The sequence below is a fragment of the Alligator sinensis genome, unplaced genomic scaffold (genome assembly GCF_000455745.1).
Source record: "Alligator sinensis unplaced genomic scaffold, ASM45574v1 scaffold2789_1, whole genome shotgun sequence".
Taxonomy (NCBI): Eukaryota; Metazoa; Chordata; order Crocodylia; family Alligatoridae; genus Alligator; species Alligator sinensis.
Genome location: NW_005844049.1, coordinates 1739 through 6945, shown reverse-complemented (window position 1 = coordinate 6945; position 5207 = coordinate 1739). Strand labels below are relative to the sequence as shown.

General features: G+C 55.0%; 2 non-coding genes across 2 annotated transcripts; both read right to left on the bottom strand.

Moving 5' to 3' along the window:
• Positions 1 to 4123: 4123 nt before the first annotated feature.
• TRNAA-UGC lies at positions 4124 to 4196 on the bottom strand. The gene has a single exon. It is a non-coding gene; the product is annotated as a tRNA-Ala (tRNA).
• Positions 4197 to 4844: 648 nt separating this feature from the next.
• TRNAR-ACG lies at positions 4845 to 4917 on the bottom strand. Its single transcript has one exon. It is a non-coding gene; the product is annotated as a tRNA-Arg (tRNA).
• Between the last annotated feature and the right edge of the window lie 290 nt (positions 4918 to 5207).

The window sequence follows — 5207 nt, the reverse complement described above, 5'->3', positions numbered from 1 at the left end:
CGGGTGGCCCTCCTCTGGACCCTCTCAATGCTGTCCACATCCCTCCTGAAGTGCGGCACCCAGAACTGGATGCAGTACTCCAACTGCAGCCTGACCAGTGTCGCATAGAGGGGGAGGATCATCTCCCTGGAGCTGCTCGAGATGCATCTGTGGATGCACGACAAGGTACGGTTAGCCTTCCTTACCACGTCCCCACACTGTCGGCCCATGTTTATTTTGGCATCAATAATGACTCCAGAATCCTTTTCTGACTCTGTGCGGATGAGAAGGGAGTTCCCCAGCCTGTAGGTGTGCTGCTGGTTCTTCCTCCCCAGGTGCAGCACCTTGCACTTGTCAGTGTAGAAACCCATGCTGTTCTCATCTGCCCATGCTGTAACCTGTCTAGGTCTGATTGCAGCCTGTCCCTCCATTCCAGTGTTCACACTTCTCCCCACATCTTAGTGTTGTCTGCAAATTTGAACAGGGTGCTTTTCACCCCCTCTACCTAGTCCCTGATGAAGATGTTGAACAGTGCGGGCCCAAGGACCGAGCCCTGCGGGACCCCACTGCCCACATCCCTCCTGGTCGAATAGGACCCATCCACCACCACTCTCTGGGTGCGGCCCTCCAGCCAGTTAGTGACCCATTTCACTGTGTAGGTGTCGACCCCACTGTCTCCTAGTTTATTAATGATAATGGGGTGAGAGACGGTGTCAAAGGCCTTCCTAAAGTCCAGAAAGACTACGTCCACCCCGACACCTGCTTCTAAGGATTTTGTAACCTGGTCGTAGAAGGCCACCGGGTTGGTCTGACAGGACTTGCCTCTAATGAACCCGTGTTGCTTGCCCCTAACCCATGTTGGTTTTCCTATGTCTGTATCTCAAGGGAAGGTTACAAGGCCCCAGTAAAGCTCAGAGCAGCAGGGGAATTGGCTCAGACGACCGAGTGCTCTCTTAACGTGTAAGAGGTAGCAGGATTGATGCCCACGTTCTCCAGCGGATTGGGGTGCATTTTGTCCCAGTATGCCCAAGCCGGGTCATGGGCAATCAGATCCCTACAGCCCCTCCAGATGCAGGCCACAGGTAGCCAAGTGAGGGCACGAGGCCTGGCCTGTGATCTTTGCGCAGGCCAAGGGCAGGCCGGATCTGCACTCTGTATCTGTGCCACGCTGCAGCCTTTGAAAGTGATTCCTTAGAGGGAACATCGGATTGGCGTGGTGAGGCTCAGGGCAAACAGCAGGCACCCGGCTCAGGAATGAAAAGCAACACAAGGGAAGCAGGAGTTGAACATACAATCATCTGATGTGCAATCAGAGTCGCTATCCATTGTGCCACTGGCCCATTAGTCTACCCCTAGCCCAGCTGCTGAAGGTGAGCCCACGTCCTGGTGTTTTGCAAAGATCCCAGTGCCCCCTTTCCCTCCTGCCAGCTCACGGTGGTGTGTGCGGGTGGGCGTAGAGCTCGCCAGTGGGCTCTTTGGCCCCTGTTGTGCTTGGGCAATGCAAGGCTGGGCATGAGGCAGGGCCCTCTGCTCCAGCTCTGGGAGGCTGCCAGACTGAAGGTGTTTTGGTAAACACAGGCTGGTGGTGCAATGGATAATGTGTCTGATTACAGATCAGAAGACTGGCCTAGCTTCAACACCTGCTGCGTTGCTGGTGCTGGTCAAGTGCTCTGGCATCTGAAATAATTGCTCTACAGGCCTTCCTCATCGGATCAGAAGGTTGTTGGTTTGACTCTTGCCTGTCTCAGCTTCCCCCTTTTTTTTTCCTGAGCCAAGAGCTCTCTTGTGCCTGCCCGTGCACTTTTTTGCTCAGCTGCACTTCGCTCAGCTGCAGCAAAACCACCCTCCGAGGAGGCAGAAACCCATGCACCAGCCCCTCTATCCACTGCAGCTACAGCATGCTGGAACAAACGGCAACTCAAGCTGCGGGAGCATGCAGACATCGATCCCACTACCTCTTGCATGCTAGATGAGCTAACTCCACTGCTAGTTTAAGGTCTATTTTAGCTGCCAGGACAGGAAGTAGGCTTGGGGCTCTGGACAGAGCATCTTGAAGTGGTCTCACCCTTCTTCAGATGCTGGGATGGCATGGTAATGGTCTGGCCCCGGCCTTGGCCAATCCAACGGTGCTGGGGGACCACAGCTCGGGCTATGTAACAACCAGTTGAGCAGAGGGGCCAAGCTGGGGCTGGAACCACCTTCATTTCAGCAGTGTTGTTGCCCTCTGGCTTGCCCAGAGTGTGCTGACGAGGCCAGGTGGGCCCAGCCGCAGCCCTCTGGCATTCACAGAGGGAACCTGTCCTTGCCTGGTGTGGGGGGCATCCACTTTTCTGTTTGCTCAGGGCCCCAAAAGACCTAAAACTAGCAGGGCAGTTAGCTCAGATGGTAGAGTAATCACTAAACACATGAGAGATAGCGGTATCATTGCTCACATCTCTAGCCCTTTGATTTGCCGTTTGTCCCAGCGTGCCCATGCTGCATCTGAAATGGGGACTAGCAAAAGGGCTTGTTGCTTTGTGCCTCCTAGGAGGGCTGTTTTGCTGCATGTGGGGTGTGGTGCAGTTGAGCAAGCAAGGGCAAGCAGCAGGCACAAGACAGCTCTTGGCTCAGAAGAAAAAAAAACACAAGCCAGGTAGGAATCAAACCTACAAACTTCTAACCTGTAATCAGGCATGTTAGCTGTTGCACCACCAGCCTACAGTCCCCAACTGCTCCCTGCTGGGGGTGAAGGGCAAGCCTGTTTCCTGGTGCTCTGTCCAGAGTCCTGTGCCCCGTTCCCCTCCTGGCAGCTCACGGGGATGCATGCAAGTGAGTGCAGAGCTCTCCAGCAGGGTGTTTGGCCCCCGTATTGCTTGGGCAATACAGCATGGCTGGGCATAAAACAGGGCCCACTTCTTAACCTCCCTGAGGCTTCCTGGTCCAAAGGAGCTGACATTGGGGCCAAAACAGAAATTGTGCCTAGGTGGAGGGCACCATTGCTTCTGCCCAAAGCCTGGCTTGGTGGCCATAGGCCCATACGCCAGAGCCCGCGCATCAGCCTTTTCGTTCCCAAGAGCTGTGCATGAAAGACCATGTGCATAGACGCTTGCAAGGCCAATGCAGCATGCCACCCAGGCTGGGGCTGGTGCCACCTTCATATCAGTGGTGCTCATGCCTCTAGCTCAGAAAAAACAGAGTTGTTACAAGTCAGGAAGGTATCAAATCTACAACCTTCTGATCCATAGTCAGACACGTTATCCATTGCACCACTAGCCCACACATACCATGTTCCCCCCCGCTACCAGGGAAGGTGCTCTCTCCATAGCCCTGTGCCCGCCTTCCCTCTTGGCAGCTCATGGGGACGCAGGTGGGTGAGAGTAGAGCTCACCATCAGGGTGTTTGGCCCCCGTTCTGCTTGGGCAATGCAGCATGGCTGGGCATGAGATGGGGACAACTGCTTCAGTGCTGCGAGGCTGCCAGACTGAAGGGGCTGCTGTGGGGGCAAACGGACTTTATGCCTAGATGGAGGGCACTTTTGACTCTGTCCAATGCCTCATGTGTCTCCCACCCCATCAAGTTGACCCTGGCTCTAGCCCTACAGGCCTTCTTCATCAGATCAGAAAGTTTTTGGTATGATTCCTACCTGTCTCAGGTTACCTTTTTTTTCCTGAACCAAGAGCTCTCTTGTGCCTGCCTGTGCACTTTTTGGCTCAGCTGCACCGCACTCCTCATGCAGCAAAACCACCCTCCAAGGAGGCAGAAACCCATGCACCAGCCCCTCTATCCACTGCAGCTACAGCATGCTGGAACAAATGGCAACTCAAGCTGTGGGAGCGTGGAGACATCGATCCCACCACCTCTTGCATGCTAGATGAGCTAATTCCCCCAGGCCCTGGGTGCCTATAGATATTCATGGGGTAGAGGCACAATTAATAATGTGTCTGACTACAAATCAGAAGACTATAGGCTTGAATCCAGATTGGCTTGTGGTCCCCTGTTCTTCTTCTGAGCCAAGAGCTCCCTTGTGCCTCCCGCTTGCCCTTGCTTGCTGAGCTGCACCACCCCCCTCATGCAGGAAAAGAGCCCTCCTGCGAGTAACATGCCCCTTGTTTCAGCACCGTACCTTTTACACTGGTATGCCAGCATAAAGTCCAACACAAAATGCTGGAGAATGTGGGCATTGATCCCACTACCTCTCACATGCAAAGCGAGCGCTCTACCATCTGAGCTAATTCCCCTACATGCAGAAGAGGCTTAAGATTAATTGAGTCCTTAGGCAAACAGAAAATTGGAGCCCCCGCCAGCCTCAGAAGAAAAAAAAGAAACACAAGCCAGGAAGGAGTCAAACCTACAGCCTTCTAACCAATAATCAGGCCTGTTAGCCATTGCACCAGCAGCCTACAGTCCCCAAGTGCTCCCAGCTGGGGGTTAAGGGTGAGCCTGTTTCCTGGTGCTCTGTCCAGAGTCCTGTGCCCCATTCCCCTCCTGGCGGCTCAGGGGGGTTCAGGCAGGTGAGTGCAGAGCTCTCCAGCAGGCTCTTTGGCCCCCGTATTGCTTGGGCAATACAGCATGGCTGGGCATAAAACAGGGCCCACTTCTTAACCTACCTGAGGCTTCCCGGTCCACAGGAGCTGAAATTGGGGCTCAAACAGAAATTGTGCCTAGGTGGAGGCCACCATTGCTTCTCCCGAAGCCTGGCTTGGTGGCCACAGGCCCATACGCCAGAGCCCAGGCATCAGCGTTTTCGTTCCCAAGAGCTGTGCATGAAGGAGCATGTGCATAGAGGCTTGCAAGGCCAACGCAGCATGCCACCGAGGCTGGAGCTGGTGCCACCTTCATATCAGTGGTGCTCATGCCCTCTAGCTCCGAAAAAAAAGGAGTCGTTAAGAGCCAGGAAGGAGTCGAACCTACAATCTTCTGATCCGTAGTCAGATGCGTTATCCATTGCGCCACTGGCCCACACATACTGTGCTCACCCAGCTCCTGGGGAAGGTGCTCTCTCCATAGCCCCGTACCCGCCTTCCCTCTTGGCAGCTCATGGGTACGCAGGTGGGTACCCAGCCCTGTGGTAGCGCTCAGCTCAGTCCCAGTTCCCTTCCCCAATCAATCCCAGTGCTCGGCAGTGGACCTGAGTGATGGGGTTCAGTTCCCTTCCCCAGCTCCCCGGTCCAAGGAGGCATCCCTCCCTCATCTGGGAGGCAGACCCAACCCCAGGAGGACCTGTACAGCCCCTGCAGCCCTCCCGGGAT